We start from the raw sequence: 15,296 nt of genomic DNA, 5'->3' as shown, positions 1-15,296 counted from the left end.
TGATTGGTCTTGGCACACTGAATGCAGGGTCACTTTCTTTGTTTTTCCTTTTAGACCACTTTCACGCTTTGTCAGTTCAGCTTCGTTAGAAATGCAAAATCAGAATGCAGGAAGAATTGAAGGATCACACACACACACACACACATACACACACAGAGCAGCGGAGGCTGGAACAGGAACACTTCTTCATTAGGCATTCCAGACTGGAAATCTGAAAAGCCTGAACATAATTATATAACACCATTCCTGTGCTTTTTAAAATAAGTGGTAAAATATCTGAGCACGCTAGTTTGTTCTACCAGGAGACTATCACACATTTTCTAATTCTTAAGGACAGTTTTTCATGATCTACTCTTCTCAGGGTGGGGAACCAGACATATCTTTCAGAAGCAACTGGAGCATTATCAAGAATAGAGAAAATCAGCTATTATTCTTTGTATGTTTCTTGTAGATATTCAAACCACATGATGAGACTTGCCTCTTGTTTAGCAATTTAAACTCACTGGTACTAAGCCCCATTCAGCCTGCTTCAATAGCAAGGAATGAATGATAAAGGGGAAAGCATAAAACATTCAGTTTCGAGAAATAAGTGGCCTTCAGTTTTCTTAGCGTTTAAAAGTTTGTACTATTGAAAAGATATTTGCAGAGGAGAGGCAAGGGAATTCCAAAAGGCCTTCTTTCACTTCTTAGAAAAAACACTTTTGTTTTAAATGTTGGTAAAGTCAGGTTAATATATTCCACAATTATATTTCAGTGCATCTTTCATGAGATTTTTAATTGTATTTATTTAAAACATGAACAAATACTGTAAATGGAAATTTATTTAATCTTATGCTAAACATTCAATTTAAGAAGTTTGTTTATAGATTAAATTGGCTTTTAATGTTGGGTTTTTTTCCCTCTGGAAAGTGATTTTAAATGTACAGAAATAATCTTACGTGCCAGACACATAAAATATAGCTAGCCATGAAATAAGAGTAGTGTTATTCCACACAGTTACAGTAATAGTTTCGCTAAAGTGTTTTCTAATTCAAATGTGCTTCAGATAAAAACGTGCAATTTAGGGAGAAATAATAATGCAAACTTACTCATGATTAATGTAGGTTTGAGATTGAACTGTATATTGGGGAACCTTGATCTTAGGTGTCTAACTTAAGAAAGAGAATATTCATGTAAATTAACTTATTAATTGACTTAAAAAAGCAAGCACACAGGTTGACAGCTTGTGTTGCAAAGACAGAAGCACATGCATTTTCTTACACCTGGCAGTGTAAGTGTCAATCTCATTCTCATTTTTTGGGGTGGAGTTTTAAAATACTTTCACAGTTTTGCCTGGAGATGGGACCTGACCTCCTAACTGACCTTTGGCCTTTAGTGATCTGCTTGTTTGATCTTTCTTTTTGGAGTAAGGCATGCTTTCTGTGAAACCTCACAGATAAGGGTTTTATTTTGCCCTCTGTTCATATGAATAATAATGTTTCAGTTGCCTTAATGGGACGAAGTCAGGTCCCAAATGAGGTGATCCAGAAGTATGCCTTCATTTAATGCCATCATTAGTAATGGAGTTTACAAGAAATTAGAATAATCCTGTGAGGGAATTAGCTATTTGGTGAGACAAAATGAAAATAGACAATAAGCAGCCATATAGCTTAGCTAAACCATCGGTGATACTTTTATTAGCTCTTAGTGAGCAATATATACTTCAAAGTGCTTGGAAAAACAAATATTAAGAGCTTTTTGGCAACATGTTTTTGCTAAAAATTTTCTGTCTTTTTCCCCCTCTCCTTAATTTCCTGAAATCTACTTCTTTTATTGATTTTAACTGTGATGATGAAATAAGGCAACTATATAAAGAGTATTATCCTTTATGTTCTAATAAACATGTATTTTAGATATCCTGAATAGTAATAAAGGAGTCACAATTCACAGTACAATGCCACACTGCAACAGATGAAATCGCAATGAATTGGCATTTTCTTTTACGTATACAGTAGATTAAACAGATTTAGTATACAGTACTTAATACTAGCACTGGGAAAAAAAAATGTTACTGATTAAGTGCTTCTGTCTGTTATTTTCAGTAGTATTATTAGTTTCTAGGAAGAGCAACTTAAACCATGGAAGTTACTAGAAACATTGCAGACTTTAAATTGAATCAGCCAACACTAGGAATACACAAAAGCATTGGTGTATTTTGTAGAGTAACACAGAGCAGACATTACCACCAATTTTGCACTGGTAAAAAAAATTCTAGATGCTTCATGTTTGTTTGGTTTTGGTTTTGTATTTTGGCTTGGTTTGGGGTTGGGTTGTTGGTTCGGTTTCTGGTTTGGTTTTTTTTTTTGTTTTGGTTTTGTGTTTTTTTCATAAAAATTGACAAGGAATGAACTAAGGCCTTGATGAGCCTATCTGTGTTGCCCTGCTAGTTCAGCTTTATACTCTGCTTTGGTTTCAGTTTTAGCCCTTCTCTGACAATGTACCAGCTGTCTTGCAAAACAGGGAATGCAAGTGTAGGGTAAGGACTGGCTTTAACTTGAACCTCATCTTCACCAGGGAGTGTGGATTCAGCCAGCTGAATTTATATGTGGTGGTGAACTCAAGCCTTGTTCAGTTGTGGCTAAAAAATCAGCCAGTGAATGTACTCTGTGTGTCAGCAAATTATCAGAGTGTCTCTGTAAAATAAGTAAAAGTATTAGATTGGAAACTGCTGTTCAAACATGAAGTACTGTTATTTTCAGCTGACCAGAGATACCAAAAACCCAGGGAAATCAGCTGCAGCAAATGCAAAAAGTGGAAATGAAACAACAAAATGCACAACCATTTCGTTTCCCAGATAGTAACAAAACTCAAATAAACTTTCTGACATTCAAAATCTTCACATTAATAAATCAGAACTATAAATTAATACTGGCTGAATCTTTGAAGTTTTGGAGGCTTAGGTAGAAGCTCAGCAAATTATTATTGAAACCAAAATGTCAAAATTGGAAAAAAATTCCTGTGAAATATTGTGTGGTAAATGGTATGTCAGTGCGTCCCCAGTCTTCAATTAAGCTGGACAAAATAAGAATATTTTGCAAGCTCCTTGTAAGCTCAAATCCATTTTATGGCTGTTAATTACCATCATACCCTGTTGTACCAATGAAGAAACTGAGTCTCTAAGGAGTCAAATTTAATCCACACAAGTTAGCAAATAGTTGGCAGAGCTAAGACACAGCCTTAGGCTCCTCAATATTTCCACAGGACCATGGCATGCTTTTTTTCTCTGAGATACTTGGTTAGCTCTTGCTTTTTTGAGCATGCTAAAACGAGTGTGAGAAATTGAGGTTTAGTACTTGTTTCTTTTCAAATCTGTTTTATCAGAGTGGTATTTGACAAATACCTCAGTTTTGGTCAGCCAAAAGTAAAAACTACACCTTTTTTTTAAATTAAAATCTGATGCAATTATAGTTACCACATTATTTATTGAAGTAATTGGGAATTTACTTCAATAAAGTAATTACTGTATTGAAGACAGTAGGAACAGACAGTGTGTATATAGACAGTGTAATCAATATACTTGAGATTCTCTACACACATCATAGAAGACACAGGCTACAGGAAAGCATCTGTAGATCCATGGCTGGTATTGAGGACGTAACATTTGCAATGTAGACACTGCAGAAGTGTTACTCTTAATTAATTCTAACCTTGTTTGGTGACCCAAACACCCATTTGTTCTTGGACTGTATGATCTGGTTTTGTTTCTCATAAAGGGATGCAGTTCACACCTCCTAACAGCCCTCCATAATGTGAATGAAAGCATGTTGCTGTTGGTCACTTTCAGTAGGAAACTTCCTTTACAAGTCATGCTGAACTTGAGTTTATCTTTGATACAATGCAGATCACTGGATAAGCTCAGTTATCAATAGGAATTATGTTGTAAAATTTCTGTGATGATAAAGGTTGAATTATTATTTTAAAATGCTACTATTCCATCAAAAGAACATTTCAAAAGCAAGTGTTTTGCCTGAGATTACGCAAAATGATTAGCTGTAATGGCCAATGTAATCAGCAGGACTCAGATTTTCAGTGACCCATTTCAGCATTTCTATTTAGTGTCCTATTACAGTATTAACATTGTTCATTCAAGCCAGCCAATAAATCCTCCTGGTCATTTTTTTCCCTACATTTTGAGGCCTTGCACCATGAGAATAATTGTTATTTTATGCTCTGCCACTTGTCAGTCGGAAGTTGTACAACAAAATATGGCATTACTTTTCTGCTCTGTGAAAACTCCCAGCAGAGAAACATGAACCTTTAGTATCTCCACTCAGCATCATGGGCTGTCTGGGCCTTAACACATACTGTATGTTTGACTGCAGCTGAATAGAGAACCTTGTTTCCTTTCAGCACAGGGAGACAAATCATCCACTCACTCTTGGGAGAAGGGGGAAGGGAAATGAAGTTATACCAGCAGAGGATGAGGCTCATGAACTTTTCCCTACTGTCTTATCAAGAATATGAATGTCTGCATGTACAATGGAGCAGTTCTCACCAAAGAATAGGCAAGGTTGTCTCGGAAGGATGGGAGATAGGATAGGATTGTGTCATTGTAAGAAAACTACATCAATAGCTGATAGCATTTCAGATCCAAAACACTGTATAGTATGGCTTCACTGCCTTTCTCACAGCTAGTGTCAACCACTTAAATGGGCATCAAGGGATAGACAGGTTCATTGTAAAATTTAATACAGCATTGTGGCGAGTTACAAAACAGCGTGGCGTTGGAGCCAGAAACTTGCTACCACCTTTCTCTCATGTCCCTGTTTCCTCTTCCTGATGCTTTATTCTTTTCTTTAAAGAAAAAAACTCTTTCTGAACAGCTGTAAACTTCAGTAGATTGTGAATCAAGAGCTACTGAGAGTCCCCTGGGGAAATCTGGCTGGGAGTACAAACTGCCATGGGTACTCTAAATGGTGACCTCAAATCCCTGCTGGTCATGGTAGCAACAGAGCACTGATCCCACACAGGTCCCATATTGGAATAATAGCACCGTTGGTGGGTGTCCCTCTGGCTGAACTGTTTTGTGTCTTTATTCCCTACCAGTCTGGTTGTTGAAAAAGTCCATTTCTTAGATCTTGTGCCATTTATATTAGATGCTTTTTACACAGGGTATAGGCTTATCATTATACATGTACTAGACCATACAATAGGTCTTAGATTCCTTTTTCACTGCACTATTTTCTTGACATGATCTCACTCGAACACATTGAACAGTATACTGCAGCAAAGAAAGCCAACAGGATGCTGGGTACCTCAACACGGGCATCACCAGCATAGATAAGTTATCATTCTACTATACTCAGCAATTGTGAGGCCACATGTGAATACTGTGTTCAGTTCTGGTCCCAGAACAGATGTGGACAGACTTCAGGGGTCCAGAGAAGGACCACAAAGATGACCAAAGGACTGGGCAGACTGTGGTGTAAGGAAAGGCTGGGTGTTCTGCTGACAGACAGGGTACACCACAAAGTGAACACACACTACCTGTATAATATGCAGAGTTTAATAAACAAGCACACTAAAGCCAATAAGCACACTAAAGCAAGCATATTAATGTGAACTAGGCAAATATCTCTCTCTATATAATGAATGAGTACAATAAGGCAAATCAGAGATATAGGTATATAAGTATTGAAGAAAGTTAGAAGTGCATTAAATTATTACTGGATAGAAAGAACAGAGATTAAGAAGAAATACTTCACCAGTTACCACTGAACCATCATCAAGGCCCACACTTCCAGCTAGGAAGCCCCGATGCAGCTGATACCAGGAGTCTCAGGTAATTGGGAAAATTCCTGCGTGGTGCGTCCACTCATAGGTGAGGCATCTCTCATGGCCACAAGAAGGTCCCGCACTTACACACTTACTAAAACAAATGGCTTTATGCCAGATCTCTAATTGTTTACTTGTGGGACTGTGCAGTTTCTCATGATCTCACCATTGCCCACTCTGAGACAGTTGGACAGGTGCCCCAGTGCAGCCATGTATGAAGGTCATAGAACTACTGCACACCTATGTTTTCCTGTCTCTTTCTGACAATCACGACAAGCATAAACATATATACTCTACTGAATACCAGCCCTACGAAGTTTAGCCAAGCCAAGTGCAAGGTCCTGCACCTGGGTCGCAGCAATCCCAGGCACAGCTACAGGTTGGGCAGAGAAGAGATTCAGAGCAGCCTTGTAGAGAAGGACTTGGGCATGTTGGTTGATGAGAAAATGAACATGAGCCAGCTTCAGTTTGCGCTCACAGCCCAGAAAGCCAACCGTATCCCGGGCTGCATCAAAAGGAGCGTGACCAGCAGGTCGAAGGAGGTGATCCTGCCCCTCTACTCTGCTCTTGTGAGACCTCACTTGGAGTATTGTGTGCAGTTCTGGTGTCCTCAACGTCAAAAAGACATGGAACCGTTGGAACAAGTTCAGAGGAGGCCACAAGGATGATCAGGGGACTGGAGCACCTCCCGTATGAAGATAGGCTGAGAAAGTTGGGGTTGTTCAGCTTGGAGAAGGCTGCACGGAAACCTCATAGCAGTCTTCCAAGTATCTGAAGGGAGCCTATAGGGATGCTGGGGATGGACTCTTTATTAAGGACTGTAGTGGCAGGACAAGGGGTAGAGGGTTAAAACTTAAACAGGGGAAGTTTAGATTGGATATAAGGAAGAAGTTCTTTACTGTGAGGGTGGTGAGGCACTGGAATGGGCTGCCCAGGGAAGCTGTGACTGCTCCATCCCTGGTGGTGCTCAAGGACAGGTTGGACAGAGCCTTGGGTGACATGGTTTAGTGCAAGATCTCCCTGCCCATAGCAGGGGGGGTGGAACTAGATGATCTTAAAAGTCCTTTCCAACCATAACTATTCTGTGATTCTATGATTCTATGACTACAATGTGGCAACCAACATACTTTGTTATGTCTCTCAGTCATGAGAGGGAATCGATTCTCAGCTAGGTTCCCATCCATTACACTGGGCTTTTTCAGCACTGGGAAAAGAAAGCTCAGGGAGACCCGACCACCATGTTCCAGTACTTCAAGGGTGACTACAAAGAAGATGGAGATTCCCTTTTTGCAAGGATTTACATAGAAAAGATAAGGGTAATGGGTACAAGTTATTCCTGGGGAGATTCCAATTAGACACAAGAGGAAAATTTTTCACAATGAGAACAATCAGCCACTGGAATAATCTCTCCAGGGAAGTGGAGGATTCCCTAGCCTTGGACATTTTAAAGATTCAGCTGGACAGGGTGTCAGGACATCTTGTCTAGACCATGCTTTTGCCTGGAAAGGTTAAACAGATGACCCTTGAGGTCCCTCCAAACTGGTGTTATTCTGTGATTCTTTAACAAAGCAAGGCCAAATTGGAGAGAAACGAGACTAAAGAGAAATATACATTTCTGAATTAGAATCTGGTGTTAGCTGTGTGAAATACATTTTATATAAAACACTGTGTTTCATTTGACATCTTTGTCCATAGTCATTTTTCTAATAAAACAATGGTTTATCAGCTGTTTAATACCTCCTAGTGTGTTTTTAGCATAGCAAGTAAAATAAATACAAAGAAAACCACTAATCTCTATCAAGTTCATTTAAGGAAACTCATCTATTTGGAGCAGTAAGCTAACGTGACTTTTTAAATACGCATTTACTATTATGGTATCATAATTACTGCAATCAAGACACAAAAATCTTTTGTAAAAATAATTGTAATTTAAAAGCACAGAGCTCAAAGTTGCTATTATAATAATGACTATAATAGCAACTGTTTAGCATTTGGACATTTTTTTGGCAGGAGAGCTTTGCATTGTTTATTGTGAGAAAGAAACAGGCTCTGAGAAAACATGCAAATTTTCAGCAAGGAAAAAAGCAGCATCAGGTTTGGAAAACAGAATGGAAGAAAGTCTCCTTTGCTTCTATCTTTCTAGTCCACATATGCTGAAGTGATTTAAAGTCATTAGGGTCTTCTGGATGATCCCATTTTAATATAACACAGAAAAATCTCAAAATATCTGTTTCATAGTATCCCTGGCACCCAGACATTCAGGATGTGTGGTGGTCAGCACTTATTTTGTTGTTTTTCTTTCTGAAATTCCATTCTCTGCTGGGATCTGGGGCCCTCAGAACTCACTGGTAATCTGTGATTTACTTAAAGTAGGAACAGTCCCTTAATACTTACTACTCATCGTTCTTCTTGATCAAATGCCTGTCATCAGATCTACAGAAAAATTAAGCGTTAGGTAGCAGGGTGAACAAGTATGTTTCAAAGATGGTATCACTGGTGTGATACATTACTTCAAGTTGTTCTGTTCAGAGAGACTAGGCTCTTCACTCAGTTTCGAGAGGATATGAATATTACTGTTATACAAAACAAATGCAGAAAATTGCCATTAAAAATTAATCAAAATTAAGAAACAAGAATGTGTTGAGTCCACATTTGAAAACTGTCTTTTCTGTAACAACACAAAGGGTTAATACACTCAAGATTGGTTTTTTTCTTTAAGTTTTTTTTTTGCTATACAATGACACACATTATAAATGCATTTGTAGAAAGAACAGAAACAGAAGTCTTTACATTCAGGCCAGAAATTTTTAAAAGAAAGACATAAATCAAGTATTTCAGCCACGGTATGATATCCTACCCTTCATTTACTGATTCACTAGGCTTGTTTTACATGCAGTCACTTACTCCATCCCTTCTACTCCCTCTGAACTTCTACCCTCATTGTCCTATTTTCCTTGGTAGAGCTACAACTCCCCAAGTTTCTGCTGTTTCGCTGCTCTTCTTCTCCCTCTATTTTCATTAAGTCTATATTCCTTTTTAATCCTTAGCTCACCACTACCTTCCTCAGAAAGAAAAACAATTAAGGACGGGTCTTGTTTTCACTTGAATCAGTGAACTGAGTTTTGAGGGCAGCTTAGACCTTGGCCCTATTTGTTTCTTAAGACACCTGTACCAAACCACTCCTTACTTTATGCTCCTTCTGTGTGTTGTCTGTGATACTCCTTTTCTCTTTCTTCTCTCATGTTCTTTTTTCCCTGTAAGCTTTCTTGTCCTGCTGTTTTGTTCTTTTTTCTTTATTTCTATCTCCTTTTTTGCCTGCTTATACCAACTCTCAGTTGGGTTGGAAAATGTGACTGAAGGTCTCACTCATACTGACGTGTTCGTGGAGGAGTTTGTACCACAAATATACAGCTGTCAGTGTCTCTATAGATCAGTGGGTATGTACTTACACAGCAGTATGCTGCGAACTGGTAGTTAGAAATCTCTCTCTCCTCCAACTAAACAATGATAGACAATACGGACAGTGGAACAGACTGCCACTTTTAGCTGCAAGGATGTCAGTTCATCCCCTCCAAACAGGGATGTCTCTTCCACCTACAACTCCATGCAAAAGGAAATTATTTTAGTTAATCTGGTAAACCATAGGGAATGTTGGGAGCAAAGATCCAGGTACCTTTCAAAAAAAAAAATTTCAGGCCTAAACAAGGGGGAAATAAGAGACAATACATTTGAAGTGCTGCTTTATACAAGTCTTTCACATGTCTCAAAAAATGTCTGCATTTCTTCCAGTCATGTCTACCACCTAGTATTAACTTCAAAATGGTGATGTATTGGGTGCTTTACTTAGCTACGCTGTGAATGGCTCCCATTCACCACAAGTCCCCACTCACTCCATACGCAGGCAGAACTCCCAGAGAAGACAATGGGAATCCAGGTCTCCTGACTCACATTTTGCTGAGGCAAAAACCCTGTTGTCCAGTGATTGCTTTGCTCAATGAGCAGCGATTCAGAAGTGCTGAATAGGAGCCCAGTCAGCTGTGCTTTGATACTAAATTCTTGATGATTCATTAATTCTGGAAAATCACTACTGAATTCTTTGTAGAATTACCTAGGAATTCTGTTTTAGCCTAAACATTATAAACACATCACCTATAAGAATGTGTCATCCTGGAAGCAGTATTTTCTCTGAGATCTGAATACTTTCTGAAAAGTATTTGCTATTCTTGACTACCTCTAAGCCCAGGAATATGAAAGCATTTAATTATTTGATCAGGTTCCTGATAGGTTATTAGACAGAATTCCAGTAATACAGTAATTCAAAGTAGGAGAATAAAATGAGAGATGAATGAAATGAGATGATTGCATTCAGCCGCTTTTGTCATGTATTCAAACAGCTTAAAACAAATTATGTGAACCTTGTATAATCAGAAGCTATTACAGTCTACAACGGTTCAGTAACAAATGAAACTTGGAATTCCTGTTTGCACACAAAATTTAGTTCCAACATTTGAAATCGTGTTTGAACTGCAGGAATAATATTTTACTTTGATGGACCTACGTGAATATCATTAAAATTAAAACATTTTGCCTCAGATATTAAAACATTTTTCATTTTCCCCATTTTATTAGTGATGTGTGAACAGCTTCATTCTTTTCTTTACTCTGATACCTAAGGGGTCTCTAAATGTAGTGCAAAGAAGCACAAAATGCTACTAATTTCACTTCCCACTAGTTTCACTGAAGTGCATGCTTATGTAGGGTATGTATATTTAATATTCTGTAAATATTTTGAATAGAGGCTGGTTTTTACACATTTAAAACATACTGCAAAATTATACTTTAAATAGATATGAAGCATAACCCTTAATATATTTCATTTGCACTACCAGAAACTCCAGGAACTATCTGTAGCAACGTGTCCCATCTTCCACATACAACTCACTGTTCTGTAAGACGTGGGAGCAGTGGTCCAGAAAGTGCAGCTTTTTGCCTACCATTGAACTTTCCTTAGATTACATTAAAAATGTGGATGTGTAGTATAAGCCCCTCAAAGCCTCAAAAATGACAGCATAGCATATAGGTCATGAAGCACGTTGTGTTATCAGGTGAACGTATTAGCAGGGAATTTATTAAAGAGGAATCATTAGATAATCCTGGAAAGGCATTTTTTCCAGTATGCCGGGATGGTGATCAGGCATCAGCTTTCCCATTGCAAGTAAGTAATCAGGATTTTGCTTTCATTGGGTTCTTGGTTCTTTTCTGGTTCTTTCTTTTTCCCCATTAGGTATACTATACTCCCTTTGTGTAAGGTCATTTTTAGACATAGCATTCATAAAAAATTTTCCAATGCTTTTCATCCTTCGAGAGAAAGTCTCTGCTGATGGCTCTTTCCCTTGTAAGGTTTTCACTTATCTTTAGTGGCTTTTTGAGTTGGGCTTTTTTCCATGCAGAAGTAACCTTTTCCTACTGAACTATAATGTTGGCTGCTGTGGTTGACACAGGGCAATCACAGGCCTTTTTCCCACCCCACATATTGGTTTTCTCAAGTTTATTCCAGTAAACAACACAAACTAATCTTCATAAAAGCCCAAATTTCCATGCAATTTTGAAACGTGAATATAAACTTCTTTCCCTTTTTATTTTTTTTCCTTGTGTCAGACTATTGCCTGAACTGTTTTCTGCTGAAATCACATTGGGAAGTGAAAATTACCAATTTTTACATCTCTATTCATAACTTATCAGTATATTCTAAGTTTTGAATTATTTTCTTTTGTCATTGTGATTATGCAGATTACAATAAGAAATCTGTTTGAAGACGTGTACATGAGATCTTTTAGCTTCCTCATGGGAGGTTGGGTTGGTTTTGTTTTTTTTTAATTATTACTAAACTGCTTTCCAGATGGAAGTTTCAGCTTTGGACTTCTACGCAATATTAAAACACAGTTCTATTCATTTTCTGAGTGTTTCAGATAAGAGCCCTAGAGAAGGGAAATACTCAGTTCTCCCAATAGGGCATCAGTATTTGATAATAGCCTCTTCCAGTCTCGACATCTCAAAATTATTCTTTTCATTCAAGGTACTTTTAACACAGTACAATGTAACAGGATTTTCAGAGTTCTCATATATCACTTTCTGCTGAGATTTCAGCATCCAGCATGCATAGCAATCTTCAAGCAGCACAATTATTTCTGCTCCAATCTGTCTCCTTTTTTTTTTTTTTTTGCCCTTTTTGTTTTTAAACTGCACAATTCACCTCTTATTCAGCAGAACAGCTCTATACAGAAAACTGGTTTTAGAGCATACTACAATTGTTTGGTTTCCTTGGAATACTTGTTTGCAAGGAAGAGTTTGAATAGGTATAATGTATATGTAAAATAGAAGCCATTTTGAAAATACTATTTGCAACAGACTGTGTTATTGCATATTATGGTACCTCACAATATAGCAATATGAACATAAATTTTCAGTTATTTTTTCTTGCTAGAGACATTGTGAGCAATACTATTTTACTAAGGTGTTCTTAATTTTAAAAAATAAAATTATTTGTGCCACATTAGAATTTTTTACTCTTAGCAAAACCACATGTACCGTTTACAGCTATCCATAGTAAAGTTAACTATAAAACTGACAGAAACATTTTGACATACTAGAGCATTCTTGAAGACAGTGTAACATTCAGTAGTTTTTAGGTCTCATAATATAAGCGGATATTATTGCCACAAAAAGAGCCCAATGTGAGAAAATGGGTTTTGGTTGGTATTTTGTGAAATAGAACTGTGAAAGTGAAACTATTAAAATCATAGTGAACTGTTTCTTGGTGGTTTTTTAGATTTGAACCTTAAAACCTGTATCAGGTTATAGCAGCTTAATAAAACAATGACTTTCAGAGTAACTACTGTAACAAAATAGTGACTTTAGAGTCACTACTAAAAAAGAAAACTAGTGTAAAATTACGGCATAAACTGATTAAAATAAAATAGTAAGGTGAAATCTCAACTTACTGTGGAATATTGCCAATTATATCCTGTATATGATGCAACTTTTGTTCTATACATGGAAAATGTTGTACGAATCAACCACACAAGTGTAATTCTGTCTGAACAATCATACTTAGTGATTATGCAGACAGAACTTACAAATTCAAAGTTATCTATATATACATTATTTTGACAAGTTTCTGAACAAGAAGACACAAGACATATTCAACTGGGGCAGGGGGATAACTATTGAAATTATTTAAACTATTTGAATGTATATTATTCCCCCCTTATCCAGTATGAACTTTCCATTTCCAAAAGTAAAATGAAAAAAAAATATTCTAATGACTTCCATCAGATGCTAAGTTAACTATGAGAGTTAGAAGGTTTTGGGTAATTTTTAAGCATCACAAAAAATAGCAGAAACTGTATATTCTTCCTAGTATAGATGAATCAACACTTTTCAATATTGTTTAGACCCTTTGCAGATAAAAGCTTATGATTTTGTTTGGTACTGGCATAAGTCGGTATCTTTGACTGTGTTGAAAGCCAGATGTTTTGAAAAGGTGTCACTGTGGAGGATCCTATGAAATTTCCGTTTAGTAGCTGATTTTTATCTTGTTCAGAAGATATTCTTTCATCTGAGACAACATGTTAAGGTATCCACCAATTGCTTTGGATATTAAGAAAGGTTTTTTAGAAAAGACCATTACCTTCATGAATATTTTGTAGGTGGCCAGTTGATCACATTACTTGCTAGGAAAGGTCCACAGAAGAAAAGACTTTTCTGACATCTGTATTTGCCTTTTATGAGCCTGCAAAATTTGCAGTTGTATATGTATATGTAGTTGTATACTTGTATATGGTTCTTGAATGAATCTTTGACCATCATACGTGAGATTACTAGACTATAACCTGGGCTACAAAGTCATCTACAAATCATTTAGGAACTTTCCTATTTCAAAACTTTTTTATTGATTTGTAACTTGAACCAAATCACAGCAAGCATCATAGCCAGGTAAAAATAAAAGACAGGAGAGTGCAGCTGGCAGTAGAAAGGAAGGCAGAGGTGAGCAAAGATGACCCTTTGGAAGAGCTGTGGTCTTTGCTGGTCTCATACACCTTATGAAATCAACTGCATAGGGTTAAACACATATTTCCAGGGAAGCAAAGAAGCATGTTTAAGCATATGTTGTGTTTACTGACACTCAGAATGCTGCTTTTCCATTGTTTATTCATTGTTTATTTGTGTATCAGTCCTTGACTACAATTCTAAATGCTTTCATGTCAAAGACTTAGTGTTAACAGTTCTCAGATGTCATTCATGTAATTTTTGAAATGCTTTTTGGATGAACTTTATTTCAAAATGAGCTTTGGTGCTGTGCACAATGAAAATTCCATTTATCTTTCAGAAAGCTGCAGACAATTGATTACATGTATAAGTCTATTCATGTGTTATTTAATATCCTTAGTTAGTACATGTTTTTATAATTTGGGCCAAAAAAACAATGTCTGTAAATGCCAAGAGATGATTATTTTTCATAAACAAGATGTCAGTGTTTGTTATGGTAATAAAATTTTAATATATTTCATTTTTAAAAAAGATAGTAAAGAAGGAATAGTCAGACTCTCCTTCATGAACCAACAGGAACTGCAGCCCAAAGTAACAGCTGAGTTGGAAGAGCCAATGAAGCTACATGGAACAGGCTGGCGAGTTAACAAACATGAGGCTGCAGGACTGACAGGCTGTCTGTGCTTGCCAGAGGCAGAGAGCAAGAGAGAAAACAAACAGAAATGTTGAGCACAGTCCCATAAGACAGCTGAAAGTCAGAGCTTCTTTAGAAAACAGTTGTCACTACAAATGTATAGTTTTCTGAACATGGGAATGACCCACTAGTAGCTCATATGCTTAATAATCAGCGAAGCAGGATCTTCTGCACATTTTTTAAAATAAAGTAGTAACTGGCTATCATATTTCTTGTCAACAATCTGCTTCTGCTCCGGAAACTGGCTAAATGCTGAGGGCTCTACACCTTTACTTGCCCCCTTTTACTGTTACCAGCAGATCAAACAGCTCTTGAGTGACAGAAATACTCAGTGAAATCTGGATGGTGCCGTAGAGCCAGCGCAAACATTGTGATTCTAAACCTAAGCCTGGACATTTAAATAAGTTATATGTGCTAATCTAAAAACCACTCCTCTTATGTTAAGATATGTGAAGTCTTTCACTCTCTGGACAGGAATGTTAGTTCTACCACAGGATGGAGAAAATAGGAGAGTTTTACTCGGAATTAATGGTAACAACTAGACCTGAGTAGGTTACATCCTGCCTACTTTGCTACCTTAACAACATCCTTCTCTTCCTGTGATCCACATGATCAAAACCAGCCTGGCCTTTCCTAAACAGAGCCTCCCCCCTACCAATAATGCTTTCTTCTTTTTTTTTTTTAACAATATACGTAAGATAATCCCCTGGCTTTTTTCTGTACTCATACATGTGAAAGT

Source organism: Pezoporus wallicus, unplaced genomic scaffold (genome assembly GCF_028554395.1).
Source record: "Pezoporus wallicus isolate ANWC-B61680 ecotype Strahan unplaced genomic scaffold, APGP_CSIRO_Pwel_v1 scaffold_8004, whole genome shotgun sequence".
Classification (NCBI taxonomy): Eukaryota; Metazoa; Chordata; class Aves; order Psittaciformes; family Psittacidae; genus Pezoporus; species Pezoporus wallicus.
This window is presented reverse-complemented; position numbering follows the sequence as displayed.